At 36.7% G+C, this 18349-nt stretch overlaps 1 protein-coding gene across 1 annotated transcript in view; it reads left to right on the forward strand.

Annotated features, from left to right (window-relative positions):
• LOC126834387 (inositol-trisphosphate 3-kinase B-like) overlaps positions 1-18349 on the forward strand; it is a 152212-nt gene that overhangs the window by 60944 nt on the left and 72919 nt on the right. The window lies entirely within an intron of this gene.

Here is an 18349-nt window from a genome sequence, read left to right on the forward strand (position 1 = left end):
CGATTGTTCGATTTGCTTTTGCCGATGAAGACCTATTCTCCCAGCGACAAATCAATTAGACGCATCCGGCGGACGGTCGTAAATCAGCGCGACAGTCTTTTCTACATACAATGTACAATGCATATTATAATATAAAACCGATGGCGGCTGTTGTTGCTGCTGATGCTGTCATTAGCTCCTTTCACGTGCCTCGTGCGATTCGCCCGGCAGCGGCGGTCACAATGTGTGCAGTAGTAGCGGCCAGTGCGGCAAAGACACGTATATTGTGCATGTGTCTCCTGTGTTGTGTGGATAAAAAAATGTAATATAAACAAAACGCCTTTGGCCCAAACAATAGTGCCGCGATAAATCAAGTGTCAAAAAAGCTCCGGGCCGTGTAAATTATAGCGTTTTATATTATTTTATTATCATTCTTATCACGCGACGTACGACTCAATCTCCATACGGATCGGTCGTCACGCACATAATAATGTATACACATGACCGGTGTCTCGGTTCGCACTTGGAGACTTGTTCTCGAACAATGGGCCCCGGTTGGGAATAAATTCAATTTGCGCCAAATTTGGGATGTGCTCGTCCCCGAGGATGTTCCGTCACTGCCTTTGCCGGGAGGACGTTCGAAATTAACATTGTAGTATAGCATTGCCACTTGTGTACCGCTTGATGAAACAATGCCTAGCTGGGCTGTCACCACGTTTCCAGGTCGGATTAAGACGATTGCTGCGGCTGCCTTATCGACCGGCACTATCTATAACAGTGTCGACGATGATAATAGATTAGGTCAAACTGACTCGATACCGTGTCCGATTATTATCCTTTTACAAGTACTGCTTTGGACAAACAAATACTAAACCGTAAAAGGACTATCTGAACGTCTGAAAGTTTATTCTCTTCGTCAAACGCAAATTCTCAAGCAATTACGTACTCGTTTGTCATTACAGTAATACTATTCAAAACGTAGTAAACAATTACCAACATAGATAGGTGTAGTATTTTTCAACACTCAAGTCGACAATTCTTTTACGCACTATTGCCATAAAAGGAATTGCAAATGTTTACTGTTATTCTCTTTAGTTATCTGCGAGCTCGGCTAGAGCTACGGGTCTATTAGGAATTACACAAAATATACTCAGATGCCACCATATCCAGTTTAATTGTCTTAAACATTTTTTCTGAGATGTTTTCCCCTATGTACATTTCAGTATTTTAAAAGCTGAAATAAATAATCGTACAATAATGTATACACGTTTATTGTTATCAGAAAGCAACGACTTGTTGACCGAATTGCGTTTTATACTTAGTTTTGAAGTTTAAACTTTGACGCTTGAGATGTAATTGACTGAAATAACTATAACATGCAACCATGCGGCTGAAAAAGTAGAAACCGGGTATTTTTCCAGAAGCGTCTGTTTTCTTTTTAATCATCATCTAATCTCATTTTACATAATTTACAAATTCTCAAATTTCGAAACACAAAAAAACAAAATATTATTTCTTCCACAATTTGGGTTGACTATTATTATAATTTTTTTCCCTTTCGTTCCAATAATTACATGACTTATGTTCAAAAATATTCAATTTAGGTTTCATGAGCAATAGTTTTACCAAAGACATAACATTTTATTTTGGCGATACAAATTTTAAACGAAAATCCTCCTTATAAAATGAGTTGTGTAATGTGTAACTAGGTATATAATCTATAGTTTTAGGTTTTCCTTTCTTTATTGCCGTTTTTATATTTCTCTCCCAGCCGGGAATGTATTTTTTTATATTTTAAATTCGAGAAGATTCTTGTGTACGCGGTCCGACATCATGTTCGCATGTTTCCCATCACAATATCCACCGCGATCCTTGGTAGATTGATTACGTTCACATGATAACCCGATTGTGCATTACAATAATATTTGAATTATAGGTATATAAGTTTTACAATACTTATTTCGTTACGGACGTTGTTGTCGCACTTCATACAATCTATAGTGTGTACTAATATCGCTATGTATGTACGGCGAAACTGCCGGAATGATTTAGCTGGCTTGTACGGCCGAGCAAACCGCGATATCCCGGCAGAGTCACACATAACATTATTATATTATACGTGTAGAGCCTTCTTAGGCATGTTCAATTCATGTGTACACGACTCAGCGTGGTAAACAACCGGATTGTGCGAACGGGCTAAAAAATGTAATGATATACGTTTTGAGGAGGAACGTAGGTTAACACCTAATAAAACGGATTTTACTTCAACTGCATATTATTTACGACCAGACGTGCAATCGTCTTAAAAAAAAACCACCTATCGTTATCGACGGTGGTCTCGATTGGAATTCATCGTTCAATTTATATGAGATATTGCTGCACACTAAGGTGGTGTTCGTTTGAGTTTGGTTGGTTATAATAGGCAACCGATTCGAAGCTGTGGTCCGGCAACGTAATTAAAACTATAGAAATCTAATAATCTGTTTTTCATTTTTTCTTATCTCGGTTCGTATCTACACGGAATACGAAACGTGCGCCTATTTTAATTCAATCAATCGGACCGCCGTGGCAGGTTAGGTTCTATTATATTTCTAGCATCCGGCCAACAAACGTTTAGCGTTTACCGTTGTTAAAATCCAGATTAGTTACCAAGGTATATTTTCCTACAATATATAACTACAAATTTCGAAAATGTGAATTAAAACCCCCCTTTAAAATTGTACAAGTTTTCATAAGAATTTACCTGAAAGCCTACAACACAATGTCTCCGCTGAACTGTGAGTTTAACATAATATTAAAATGATTGGCCGACAGCAACTTGTTTCCGAACTGTTGATCGTTTTTTTGTTGGGCATCTCATTCGCAATCTAAAACTTTAAACATATTATAATGTAATATATTATATAAAACAATTGTATGGTAAGTCGTATTATAATTGTTTATATCCATGAGATGACTGATAATATTGTACAGATTTACATTTTTTTTTAACATCATAAAATGTTAAATTTACATCTTTATAGTAGTCTCGGGTGAATAAAAGTAGAACGAATATACGATACAACAATATAATAATTATTGTACGATATTTATAAAACATTTTATATATATATTTTTTTATCAAGATTGGTTTTATTTTACAATAGCCAACGTTGTTTCCATACATGAATTATGCGCGTTTTGTTTGGTACAAAAACAATGTATCGAGTAAGGCATCGTGTGCATATTAATACAATATGTGTTTATTGTGTAGACGACAAGCCTGTTCTAGGTTAGAATACGATGCATTTTGCAAACGTGATAAATCGACCAAAGGCACTAACAGCAGTACCTAACATTTTATGGTTATTGTCACACAATATTGTTTACCGTTCTAGCAGGTTGAACATTGCGATTCGATTAAACTAACAATGTATTGAAGGTATTCATATAGTCTCGAGATGTAGGTAGTTTCATTCTTTGCTACGTTATTCACAACCTTGCTACCGTGCAAAACTCTTAGCCTTTTTAGCATGCAATCCCTGTATACTTTGCAGCTCCATTGGTAGATTACATTTGAGGTTCAACAGCGATGTCCAACGAGAACGGTCGTATAAATTACGAATACTAGAGCACGGGTCCGTAGCGTGGGACTTGCATTGCGCCGAAGAAACGATATGAGATTCAATCAATCACCGATGATCTATCATCTGGTATTTGCCTAACGAGTAAGATCGTCGTGCGGCGGACAACCGGAACGCGCGTGTGTGTAACAACCGACAACATCGTTTCAAAAGCAATATTTCATTGCAAATTAAAGAAATAAAATCCCAAGTTATCTATCTAAAGGCGTTCCCCGACGTTGTTACGTCCGATGCATAATATAATATTATGTCCACGTCGGAATCTTCGCCGGGGCAGAGATAAATCTACAATAAAATATTATGACTTACGCGCTGTTGGCGAACCCAAGACGGCGCATTCTGGTCACGTGTCGTATATTATACTGTGTACAAAGTTCGGCGGCGTACATATAAGTTATCGTGGACCGGGGACTGATAAGGATAAACGTGGATGGACCGGTCGATTTGTCCCGGGCAAAATAAATAATATCATTACCTATATGTATGTCGGATGTCGCCACTACCGTAACCGTAAGTCGCCAGCGAATGGGCAAACGAGGTGGATAGTGTATCTGCCTATTATAAACGACAGTGCCTACGATAATCATTTAGCGTAAGTAATATAAATAATCCGTCTTGTTCGCAATATTGTCCCGGTGCCGCCGGCCCGCTGCGGCGAGCCTCGTCGACTTTGCCCATCAATAATGCATATTATTGTTGTCCTTTGGATAAACCGTTCATCAATATTTAATATACGGTCTACCGCGGTTGAGAGACCACGCTAAAAATTGTCCATTCGGAACGCACGCGGTTGACGACTCAGGCCCCCCGGTATATTGTTATTTTTTATGAAAACAAACGCTAACCTAACCTAAGCTCTCGGCCGATATCAGATAATATGAGTTCTTTCATCTGCAAGTACGAAACGGACGGTCGCCGTAGTCTGTGTGCACCTTATCGCCAATCGAAAACGACAAATCGCCACCGGACGCTATCTTAAGACCTCCGCCTAACCAGGTTGATTTATTATTGATCATATTATATTATATTATTAGAATTGTTTATGGCTGCCATGGTCTCCCACGACTTCGCCAACTAGGTCTATCTCTCGATTCTTCTGTCCTTATACAAATATGGACTATCTGTAAGATGATAAGGTATAAAACGGTTCGGTAAAAAAAAAAGACCGTACAGAATCGTATTGATGATGATTTCGATTTTGTAGAGTACACCCTGTAGTGACTGGTACTTGTATCGTTTCTTACGAAGAGATACATAAGTCTATCGAGACAAATTTTGAAAAGAGAAAAGAAAACTTAGAACATGGTTACCTTTTCCAATGAAACACACTGATGGCTCGATGGCACATTATGCTCTAACGTTGCTTTATGTAAGGTCCTTTCTCGCGCCAAACGTTGAAACTACTTCCCAAAACATATAAACCAAAAAAATAAAGATACTCGAAATTCCAATTGCATCCCTACTTGCACGAACCGTTCACGTGCAGCTCAAAATATTATTTACTATTGCATTTCATAGTAAATACTAAAATATACAAATCGTCCTGACAGCTTCGTCCTGATACAAGCGAGGCTGTCTGATTGTTTAGCAAATGTTCAGGCTAAATTTTTAGATCTATTCGGGACCGAAAAACGTGACTTATGACACATCGCCAATTTTCACAAAACGTCCCACTTTATCGTTGTCGAGTATTTTCACTCCAAGAAGTCGTCGAGAACTCAATAGTGGTTATCCAGTGCCAATCGAATGTTTTGTGCGATAGTGCAAAGTAGGCAATGGCTGTTTGAAATGCCACTTGACAGCAGTGTCAGCGTTATCCACCGAAGTCGCGTGAACACGCAATGTTATTCGCACCTATAATGAAAGAAAAAAAAGCACACGGTGTATGTATGTTTGTGATTTTTTTTTTCTCATACCCCATTGAATGTTTATCGTTTTTTTTTTTACTCTGTGTTTTCTCTGTCCATCTCTTCTCCAGAGGACACGTTTGCGGTGCCAGTTTAAGGATGATGCAGAAAACATACAGAAGAAGACCAACGGTTTCCTATATAAACCTACTATTGCCGCGGTATTATTCATAACACGAGCCGGCCGTCATCGACCCTGTCGTCGGCTTAGGTATACATACATATGGTATATATGGATTTCCATTAAAACGTGGCGAACCGTTGTGTTCAGTCCGTCTACAATAATAATTGACGTGCGGACATGGCCGCGGCATGCCCTTAATTAGATTGAACGATGCGCTTACGGTTGTGTGATTTACGACCATGCGAGCATTCGTGGTGGAAAGACAGTGCCGCCTCTTCCCCCTTGAAGAGAATTGCTAGCCGAGTTATTACTACCGAAAGAGAAAACCCGAAGGAGGAGAGGAGCCCGCCAATGCGGGATTTCGTACATTTATTATGCCCCCGAACGACAATAATATAGGTTACAGGTTCAAGTAGTGCACAAAACTGCCAACTGTAAGTGTAACGAGTTTCCGTCGTTTTAAAACTATTATTTTACACCAAAATACTTGTTGAAAAACCGTAGAGAAGTCTGTTGACGTCGGAAACCTAGTAAGAAATTACTGGGAGTCATTTCGGCTTGAAGCGTCGCGAGTAACATTTTTTTTTTGGTATCGAATAATTAAATTTGTCCACTAAATTGTAGTATTCCCGCGTTTTACTTTTTTAGTATTCCGATCTCGTTTGAATTCGTTTTGAAAAAAATTGTGACATAAATGTATATGCATGTGAGCTGACGTGATTAATCGGTCAAGACAAAAATTAAGAAGACACTCGACAATAAAGACAAGTATAAAATGTTCAAACATATTCGTGCGCTGCGGTTGCGGTTTCATTGTATTTTAGCCTTGGGATGAAGACCAAATGTGAAAAATACTTTTCGGTTATTATTAATGTTTTGGTACAGCAGTGGTCGCAAACACCGTTCTTTTCTGGTGAAGACAATTATTTTTGATCGAACAATTTTTTGTTCATGACATGCATAATCTCAAATTTATTAGTAAAATATAAAAAATAAATTAATCTTAAGTTCAAGTTTACCCCGATTGTAGGTCCGAAAACGTTTTTAAAGTTCACAATAATAGAAGTACATTTTGAAAGAAACTTAAGTAACTGTAAAGTCAATTGTAAATTATACTTTTTTAAACAAACCGAACATAGTTTTACAACTATATTTGAAGTTATTGAAATTTTAAGTTTAGGACAGAAAACTGGAAAGGACGTGGAGTGTATTTTTATTTTTATCTGTGCGCATTTCCCAACCGCACTTCCCCTCCCATCACAGCTTTTAAACTCTTATAAGTTTAAAAATAGTTGTCCGAAATTGGTTATCGACCAGTCAAAATGTTTAGTACATTATTCTCAATTTAAAAAGTTAATAAAATATATACGTTACCATTTAAGTTTCAAAAGTTGCTATCAAAAAAACTAAGCTGGGAGGGGGGTAAAAACAAAAAAATTGTGAAAAATTGAGATCACGTTTTATAAAAACATTATACAAAAAAAAAATAATTAATTTATAAATTAATCACCCTGTATAATATGACAATAAGGGTGTCGCCGAAAGTTCAGTTGCGCCGCGCCACTGGTAATAATGGTAAAAAACCAAATACAGTTTGAACCCACACAGTAAAAAATCATTCCTGTTCACCCGAAAAACGGGACACCGGTAATTCGTACGGCCTTGCTGGTTTTTTGGGCAATACACTATTTCTCTGTTTGGAGGTTGGATCGACGCACAAAAGATTCCAAAAGTAGTCACAAAAGAGCCATTGTAAAGCGCAAAATATAATAGTACAACGCAGCTAGCTCGCGGGTCGCGAGGTCGTGTATTTTCATTGTGCTCTTATTTTGATTATTATTAATTTTTTATCTTTCTTAAACGTAAACGTCATGTTTGTTTTTCGCGCGTGCACACTTGTAGAATTCTCGCACAGGCTAAATCATACCGTCCGTAATAGTATACACTTTTAAGATGAAATTGTATTTTTTTACTTCAGATTTATCGGTTCAAAATGATGCACTCGCGGGTGGCCGGACCACAGAGCCGCCCTTAACGTCTTTGTAATTTATGCTATAATAATTATTGTTCTTGTATCGAAGAAGAGCAGCATACTATCCGAAGCACAGTTTACCGCGACCGACCACCGCGGCTGCAGTATAATAATTATTATTAAAAATCGTATATTTTTATATATATATTATTGTTATTACACTTATAATGTACAGGTCTAGTATGTTGTGCACTCGTTTGTGTGTGTGTGTGTGTACTGTTTATAATGTAGTTACGTTTAAATAACCATGTAATAATGATTTATTGCTCGTCCGGCACGATCGACGCGATCGATACGATCTTTGTGCGCGCACCGTGTTTGCGTTTGTCGAGCGAAAAGTGTATATGAGATATTTCAAAACATGAAAAAAAATATATATATATATATCAAAACTTGCGTTTACTTACATTGTGTGTACACAAGGCAGGCGGCGAAATTAAAAGCCGATAATAAAACATATATTGTGAGTACAACAAGACCGGAACGGCATTAATAAATCGTCAACAAAACGCCATTCGTACGACATAAATAATATTAATACAATTATTACATACTAGGTACGTTGTGCATGTGGGTGTGATCTCGTGTCGTACCTTATTTTCTTGAGTTTTTCTGTTAGTCGTTGATCCAAAAAAAAAAAAAACAACTGTCTGAGACAGGCTTTGTACACTGGGTCAAGTGCGTTTGTCTGTCAATACTACAAACATAATATGTTATGACTTATGTTATGTTGCCAGATCAGTGTTCTGCCTAACTGAAACAGCTCTTGTCCGGCTTTTTTGCCACTTGTCCAAACCGATTTAATCGTACACCTACTGCACTTGTGTGAAAACCGCCAGATTTCAGTATTAGAGAAAAATAATAACATTCAATTTTCGCGTTGGAGAGTCGCGGTATTCGGATAATGACTTTAACGACGGTACGTCGACCTGGAATTCACGTTGTTACTTTCTAAACACCGTAATATAATCAGAATATTCGGCTTTGGTGAATATTTGCTGTTTGGAGTACCGCCAAAATCTATTCGTCAAGACATTAAGCGAATTCGAGAGTCTCTGCCACCGCTCGAGGTGTTGTTGTTTAATTTTGTAAAAAAATTAGATATTCTCTTGTCCAACAGCAGAATAACTTTGGGTGCGTCGCACTCGTCTCTAGCCCTTCGGGTCGATGGAGTTCTAAAAACATTTTTTTTAGTTATACCATTCTAACCCCGTTTGAGCGTCCTGTGTGGTACGTGTGGCCAGACAAACGTGTAATCATAACATAGACTCGATGGTGTCATTATAGCATATTATATTAACGACTCACTCGAGGGGAGATTATCACAAATCCGCATTGATGTAAACATGTGTAATATTAGAACGTAAGACAGCGCAGAATCCGTTTAGCGACCGAGTTAGTTAGGTTCAGTTTTATCCAGAAGCAGTGCCTAATATTTCAACAATGGAGTTTCTCGACTGTACTACTATTGTATTTTCTCACTATATTGGAACTCACTTAATGTTGAAAAATAATTAATTTCCCAATCGTGGAAGAAAAAGTTGAAAATATTCATAACTTTCCATGAAAAATCTATTTATATTGTTTTTTTTCAAACCAGCATTCTCGGATTTAGTTTTATTATCACATTTGTACCCCCGAAAAGTATTAAACGTCTACTCTTGTGTTGACCGGAGTGATTGATTGTTTTTCTTCAAAGGACTAAATTATGCATAACGAAATCGTTAAAAATATGCTATCAATATTTAAATTGATTACCGTGTGGACAGGATTAATAAGCATGTATAATTTCACAACCCTAGGCAATCGTCTTGGCTGCGTCCAAATCATGTTTAGTTGGTGTAGTACTATATTCGAGGTAATCATTATTAATATTTTTCATTAATTATGCTGTGTTTACATTTGAAACCAATGCGAGTTTTTTGTTTGTGCATCTAAACTACTTCCTATGAAATGGGAACGATGCTACTACAGTAGTACCATTTTAAATATACTGGCCGATTAGTTATTATGACACGACTCGAGTATACATTAACATAATATATCCAAGCCTAAACGATTTGTGTTTGATGGCCACGATTAATGTGATCAAGCTACTATACAATCAGGATAATATTACATAAATTATCGCTGGAGGTCCGAGAAGAAGAGCTCCTCGGATATTAAATTAGCGCTATCTATGCATTATAAATTGTCATTTAAAAATTAATCAACGCAAATTTCAGCAAAAAAATGTTAATTCTTTATTTCAATTTTTCCACTTTAACCAATGAAATGTGAATCAGCGAGCTCGTGAGGCAAATCAAGCTACTGAATTTTCACAACTCTTACCGAGAAAGTATCTCTTTATAAGAAAAGTTTTCAAAGTTCAAATCTTTGTGAAATGTTGATTTTTTATTTCCTTTTTTTATTTTTCGATACTTATTCTACAATAAAAAAATTGTCAACGTTTCCTGAGAAATTTATCAAACTAGGTATTAGAATTAAAATGAACTTTCATTTACTAAGTTGGGAAAAATGGACATTGGCAAAATTTGACGTTGTTTTCATATTACATGTACTAATAAATTACGATTTTTTTCTGTTTCAGGTTAGTCGATTGTTTTGTTGGTAATAACATAGTCGAAACAATTCCAGTACAGAATGTATCAGCTTTGCGTTGAACTATGAAGTAACATCAAGTATTTGCTTAGCATGTTATTTATACCTCACCCATAGACGATGGCTTCTTCGAAACAGCTCCGGGTCACAAATAACGCATTCGTGGCTTTATGTACAATTAATAATATACTATGGACAGATTTCGGTTAAAACCATTAGGGCCGGTATAACCAAAAAGGCTGTTATAATGTTCATTTTATTGTTTTAAATATCGTCGTATTATACTGTCAAAAGTCAACCAGAAATTTACCTCTCGCGAAACTTATCCGGCTCGCTGACTTTAGCTCAATTGCCAGTGTGCTGATCCCGTACGGGACAGTTCGGTGAACTTTGCTAATGGTCGCGGTCGACCGATTTTACGACGGCGATAATATATTCCATTAGAGCGAATGGTTTTTTAAAAAAAATTGTTTGAAAAGAAAATTTTCCGTCTCTCGGTAGGCGCGTGTATTATAAGCAAGTAGTTAGGTTCCCACTGGACCGAGATAAGGCTGGCAGGTATATTATACACGGTGCCCACACGTTATCATCGCCGTCGGTCGGTCACGTTCCCATTGGCGATTTTCTCTCTCCCATTCCGGTTGAACGCGAGAATTTTTTTTTTACTCCACAATATTGTTGTGCGCTCGTATAATATAACATTATAGCCAAGTCGTCACGACTATCGTCGGATATATGAAATAGTGACCGGGAACGACATCAAACGACTCCGGTCCCCCCAAAGTATCACATATTATGAGTATATGCCGACGTTTTCCCGGACGGCAATTCAATATTATGCACATTTCAACCCAAAGAGTCATTATTGATAATAGTGTAGTTCAATGTGTTCACGTGTTATGTTCGTGCACTATGTGTGCATTAAAATAAAATATGTTCACCGGTAACGGTCCGCCCACACCTTGGGCGCCGTTTAAGTATTTGATTAGATTAACAAAATTCAATACAGTCGAACTCTCGAGCCCATTGTCTTTACGAAATCGCCTCGAGCAACGTTTAACGACACAATCACGTGTGAAATCTACAAAAACTATAAAATATACAAACGGTCTCGGGTCTGAAATCGCAATACGAAACAATGTATTTCCACGCGATACTTAATTTTGTTACGATAATTATTATACTCACGCGGCGATTGGCAAATAGTAGTAATATATTATATGCTTTAAAAATATAGTTTAAAAAATAATATTATAATTAATCGCACGTACTGTTTATGAATGCTGTTTTCATTTAGAATATTGATAAAAAAAAAATCATTAACTACTTGATGTCACAGCTTCGACTGTTAAGTTTTAGTAAACAGTTCATTTCTATTATAAAACATTTCCTTAACAAATTAGTTTGAAGAAAAAAAAAGTATTTCCAATACTTGAAAAAAGTAATTGTAATTTGGAAGTTAAAAACTAGAAAATTCCGGTACGGAATTTAGGTTTAAAAAAATCAAGTGTACAATGTAAATCAACATTCGTTCCTAACTCGAGGAAAGTACCATATCGCGTGGAGTCATCAAAAATGTCAAATTTTAAATTATAAACTAGGTTACTCCTATAGTATACTTAAATGGAAAAATATTTTACTTTTATACTTATACTTGAGGAAGAAACTAAGGTAAACCACTCCGCTTGCATGGAGTAAGGCAAAGAAGAAGACGAATTTGTATTGTCTCGAACATCGCAAATGATCTAGCCGTGGTCTAAAGCGTTTGTTGATTTCTTTTGTTAACAAATCGTTAATCTTTTGGATTTGGTCATGTCCGAATAATTGTAAAACATAATGCGCAAAAACGTTGCCTTCGACTGTTCGTCTTTTGGGTTCGATGGCTCTTCAAATAAGTAATGTATATAAACGAAATAAATTGTTTTCCATAGTATTATCAATTACTTAGAACAATTTCAATTTGTTCAATGTTCGGTTAGGTCGGACGAACGTGTCGTTAACACTTATGGACTACTTATGCAAACGACGCACAACGTGGAAAGATATTATTAACCTATTCATTTCAATTGGTGTAAACGTCGAATAGCTGTTATTATAATGTTGTCTCTTCTAATCAAAAGGAAATAAATTACACTCGATACATCAGCGAGCGCTTATGGAAAACACATTCGAATAATAAAAATTGAGTCGTATCGACAATGACGTTTAATAGTTTTCAATTAACATGGACGGATATATATATATACATAGATAACGTTGTAAAAAGCAAAGCACGATTTTTTCCTTATAAAACAAGTAACATAGAATATTATTTTATAGTCTTAGTAATTGCATCGGACGTTGTTTTTATTGTTTTGTCGTGACTCAATGTGCACACACAACGCATTACTAGAGCTATAAATTACTATTTACTATACATTATTATGCTGTTGTAATGTTATTACAACTTGCGTAGACGTATCGTTGTAATGCGATCAACAGTCGGACGGCTTGTGCGATTTTCTAGTTCGTATACTTGACTGTTATCCAAACCCGGTCGTCTAAGTTAAGGTACGATAATAATAGGATGCACTTAAATTGTTTTGCTCGACATCAAAGTCCATCGGCCGTTAAACTATAATGTTATCACTTTGTTTTCCACGGTTATCTTGTTTACTCGCTTATATGTATACGTCCATCGACGTACTTCAAAAATGGACGTTGTAACTTTTAAGTAATTTTAATTGAACACTATTTAACAAGCTGGCTTTTGATTGAGTGCTTGTTAACTCGACGCTATCAAGTACAGTTTTTCCACCGTAAGCTGATACGGACAAAGTGTAGCGTCCTTAATATTGTATTTTTCTAAAAATTACTTTGAGCAACCGAACGCTTCAGTATTAAATGTAAATGCGCTTAAAATGCTATCTTGTGATACATTCGACTGAAATGGCCACAGTGAACGAAATTTCAACGTTTAACTTGCCGACAACGTTGAAATATTATACGGTTTCAAATGTAAATACGTCACGTTAAGTATTTATGGTGTAAATTATTATCTCATGAATATTCTATTTAACAATTTGTACTCTACCATAAGTCTACATAGCTTAGTGTTGTATTTATTTTTTTATAATTTGCCAATTTAAATACCGGTTATGTTTAGAACTTGTGAGTTGGATCTAAAACAAATGTATAAACGTATAATTTTAACATAATATTTGTTATTCCGATTGAATATGGTAGGCAATTAATAATAAATCCATTATGTACAATTTATCAAGCTGTTATAAATGAATCTTATTCCTTTAGAGTATTACTAATTTATCACTTTTCCAATTGTTGATAAAATTACCGAGAAGTTTGCATATTGACTATACTGTAGTTGCGTTTCCCATTCGGTTAAATTTTTGTCGAATCACTAAGATTTATACTAAGTTATGTGGACTTATACTAAATCCACTTGAGACTACATGATCTTTGCATAATTTATGTACCTGTGGGCGTGCATATAAGTTCTAGCACATTTAATGTTTGCCGTTTGGTGTATTTCTAAGTCGGTTTATTAAAATCGTCTATTTAAAAATATTTACAAACACTAAATAAAATTACTAATAGATGCAAAACTATTTGAATATATGCTGCTGCTGAAGCGTGTGCAGACTGTGCAGGCTGAGCCCAAGTGTGGTCACTAATAATCATTATTATTGGCAATAATTAGTTGTAAGGTAGACGAACTAAGGAAGTGAAGAATCGGTCAGGCAAGGTTAGGTTCAGGACTCGGTGGTTAGGAAACTGGCGGCCGATACGGTGGCGGCACAAAGTCTTACGGGTCATAGGCCAGATCAGAATAAGATCAGAATTCCAAACACTAGGCTACCGGTGAACCCTTTGCTTGAGTGATTTACGCAGTCGATTTATCTGTTGGTCTCTTTATGTATGGTCCGGTTCGGGTACACATGCTTGTCGTTCAATGTTATCTCGCCAACCCCGATAGTCGTATTGGTGTGGCTTTTTTCTACTTTCCACAATAACACAGCGAGGTCATAGGTCGTCCGCGATCCCTATCTTAGTAGGTACGGTGGTGAGTGTTATTCATACGAGTCTTTGGTCGTATATTATAATGTATATAGTATACAAGGTACCCGATTACGACGCCTTCTCGGTGCTGCTGCCGTTGCTCCTGATGTTGCCGGCCGTGTATATCCATATGGTGACCGCCACCGCATGGACCGGTCTTCTAGCAGCCCGCAGCCACGTTCTAAGCCGTTCGATGGGCAATAAAAATAAATCTACAGACAGTGCATGTAAACGTACCGATACCACCGGGTCAATAATACCAAACAGTTTATTGTTTATGGTTTTTTTTCTTTTTTAATTTCAATTACTGTCTTCAATGTTTATTTAGTCGATCGCGGACTTAACACGCCGCGGTGTTTGTGTATTATTTTTTTTTTAATTGGCGCCTACTTGATATCCACGTCTCATCTGGACACGTTAAATACGACCGGCATGAATGAAACATGCAAAACGATTTGTTGTACACTCTTATTGCCAACACGCGAACGTTGCCCGTCCTGAATGGCGAATGCGGCCCCGGTCAGATGCACGTTGAGCTGTATGTGTGTGTGTTATGAGCCCACGGGTGTCGAATCCGTCCTACAACAATCGGGAATGGCTTCCATAAAACTTAACCGGCCCTATCGCCATCACGTCTGGTACAATCCTCGGCGGTGGCAATTAAAATTGCAATCACATGCACATGTTTAAAGTGCAAAACCACAGACCGTCGTGAAACATATTTCTACACATGCACTTGACTTGGATGCTCGTTGCTTTAAACGCGTGGACTAGACTTTTGATTTAGTTTTACTCAAACGAGCCCGTTCCGGTAGGCAAAAATAATCAAAGTAGCAATGAGTCATAATCTATTGGCTATACGAATAATTTGCAAATACTGTCATAGTAAACACATCAACTGGTAAACTTGAAGGTTCATTACGATTTACAATTAATATATCAAGAATCTTGTCTTTGTCGCTTGTCCATCTATGATTCCGATTGGGTTTGAATCATGATCATCGCTCATGTGCATTGCATTTTATTAAAGCTTAGTGTTCTTACATGATGATTTGTGATTAAATAAGATATTGTATGCTGCAATGTACTGAGCATTTATTTAGCCTCTCAACAATAATTGTTCCAACTGACAGTCACGTTGTACTTGATTCTAAATATATGTAATATAAATTGCCTCAGGTTGAATTGGAAATCAATTATAATATATAGCACTCTTTGGGGTTCTAATGAATGAAGTTTAGAATTACTTGGAAGAGCTATAGCTATCGGCACTGGAAAAATAAAAAATATCAAATAATGAAAATAAACAACGCCGTGACATGAAGAATCGCTGTGTGCCGGTCGCGTGATCCAAAACGTTTCCGCTCAAACAGCGTGGACTTAACTGCAGTAGTACAAGTATTATTATTGTTATTAGTCATTGAACGTTGTAGAATGAGAAGAGCACGCCCAAACCCACAGCTCATAATCGTAAAAATGTCTGTCCAGACTAGCATAATAGGTACGCCTTCAGCTTTTGTAAAACATAATATTTTGTCGTCCAGAGCAATCGTTAATTATTTCCATCAATTTATTGCAACAGCAATAATGTGTTTTTAGTTTTTTAACATAGCAAAACTATGACGATGTTAATCATTTTGAAAATAATCACTATTAGTAGTGTTCCACATTCAATAGGACATTATTGTGAATTTTCTTAATTAACATACAATAATTGGAGTATCAATTGCGTCGAACAATCTATAAATAGCTGGAATATAAATTATTATGAACCCAAGTGTCGACGAGTTAATTATGGCATAATATGGTCGTATAGTTAATATTTAAAAATATAAATGAATCGTTGCAATGTTATTTACATTGCAAATATCGTACAATTCTTATTGCAAAACAAACAGGAGGAAGTACGGTAATTAATGATAGTTGTAATTTACCGCAAACGATCCAAATCGACCAAAACCTAGGAGGTTTTCCTTGAGAAAATACACTTTGTTGTCGATAACATTCCGAATTGTGGACGATCAAGTTATTATCAATTAATTGTGATAAAAGTTTAAGTATTGCTCATTTATAAGACCGTCCGTTTACCAGAGTTTTTTTCTTGTACGTTCAAAGGGAAAAAGCTCAACGTTTATAGCTCAAGTACATTGTGACTTTTACCGTAATGTGTGCAAGTCTAGTATGACTTGTTCAAGCAAACGTTAACGACTCGACGACACGGAACCGACAAGATGGTCATATGATTATACTGTTATTGCAAAAAAAAAAAAAAATAACAGATGGAAAATGTTTTTTTTCCTCGAAGACGTTCCCCACTCGTGGCGTCGACTGAATTATTGTGTTGTGTATTTTATTATTATTATTATCATATTATACTTAAAACCCAACGGGTGTCCGGTAAACTCGTCGCGTTCACCATATTTTTTTTTATCGGTCGGACGTTCGGAAATTGTTGAAAAAGAACATTGTACCTATCTGTGTGTGTGTGTGTGCGTTCAACAGGGAAAACTCACATGAGAGAATTCGTGCTAACGCCATAGGTGATGAAAAGTGGTAATGCGATCGCCGGCCAACGTTAACGGCCCCGACTCGGGATCTACCGTCGAGATATCAGTATTTTTTATTAGACTAATATTATAATGAACGCGTTTCAACCGAGATGGATCTGACAGGGAAATCGGTTAATGCCATCGGACGGCGGCACCAGCGGGGAGTTTTTTTTTAAATAATATTATTACCGTTGCTTAGCGCCAAATGGAGTTCTGCCAGAGACGAAATCACTGTCAACTGGGAACCACACACGAGCGCGCCCGAGGTCTACTCGCCGATCGGTAACATGACAATACTAATAATGCGTTGCAAGTGTAATAATAATATGTTGTAAAATGACCGATGACTGCATAGATAAAGTGCATCTCCTTACTCGATCGAAGGAGGCGGTGTGGCTAATTGTCGCCCACGCCCAAAAGTTTGGCTACCCTCCGTTCGAATTTAACTCCAAACAGAACGAGCTCATCATTAATTTGTTCCTTTGTGACCTTTCCTATACCTCATCGAATTTCATTGGTTGAACTTTACACCCATGGTTTAAGCATACTAGGTTATTACATTTCTATCACCTCTCCATCGAAATTAAAATATGACAAATATAATGAATTTCTTTTACAAACGTATTATGTGTATAACTATCAAAAAAATAATGATGTACCTATTCTACCCTTCGCTGCCATTTTGTGAATTGATATTATAATAAAGTGAGCATATGCAATAACCTTGTTTATTTAAGCAATGTTTACACCTTTGATTCGACATCACGTCACCGAATTTAGGACCTCATGCAGAACAAATCTACCTTGAGTACGATCATTAATACTATTTAGGCACTTACGTTACTTCCACCAAATTGTGATTATAAGTATTACCTTAACATGTGTTTGTGATAGTTTACATTTAATGATGGTTCTCAACCCAACACACTGCACGAATATCACTTTTTCAGTTCTAACATTTGTGGCTGCAGCTAACAAATATTTTCTTTGTTTTGTTGGTTTTGATGTTATTTTAAGGAGCACTCACGTAAAATTGATTTCATGATATTGTGTTTGTGAGTACCAGTTTTAAAAATCAACAATAGATTTCTTATCGCGAATTTGAATTATCAACGAATTTTCAAAATCAAGAATAATTTAAATCAAAATCATTTCAAGTTTATACCGAATTATCTTATATCGACATGCGAAAAATGTGAATTAATATTTAAACCACGCGATTTATTTATTAGGATTACTAGCGAATTGGAATAAGTTAACGTCGTTTGATAGCATGTATAGTTGAATATACTGCAATCTCCTCGACTGCCTACGCGTAAACTGTCCCATAGACGTCTGATAAACACATTAGAAACATCATTTTTATCGTAGTTCGCCATCGATGATCGTCGAATCTTAATCATTCCTATACCGACAGCCATCCTACACGATTGAACCGATGGGCTACGCGTCTCTCCGGCCGTTTCGTTGTGTCG

This window comes from Adelges cooleyi, unplaced genomic scaffold (genome assembly GCF_023614345.1).
Source record: "Adelges cooleyi isolate 19-005CV unplaced genomic scaffold, UGA_ACOO_1.1 ACOO_flye_CR_arks_rails_tigmint_CR_PRNA_21, whole genome shotgun sequence".
In the NCBI taxonomy this organism is placed as follows: Eukaryota; Metazoa; Arthropoda; class Insecta; order Hemiptera; family Adelgidae; genus Adelges; species Adelges cooleyi.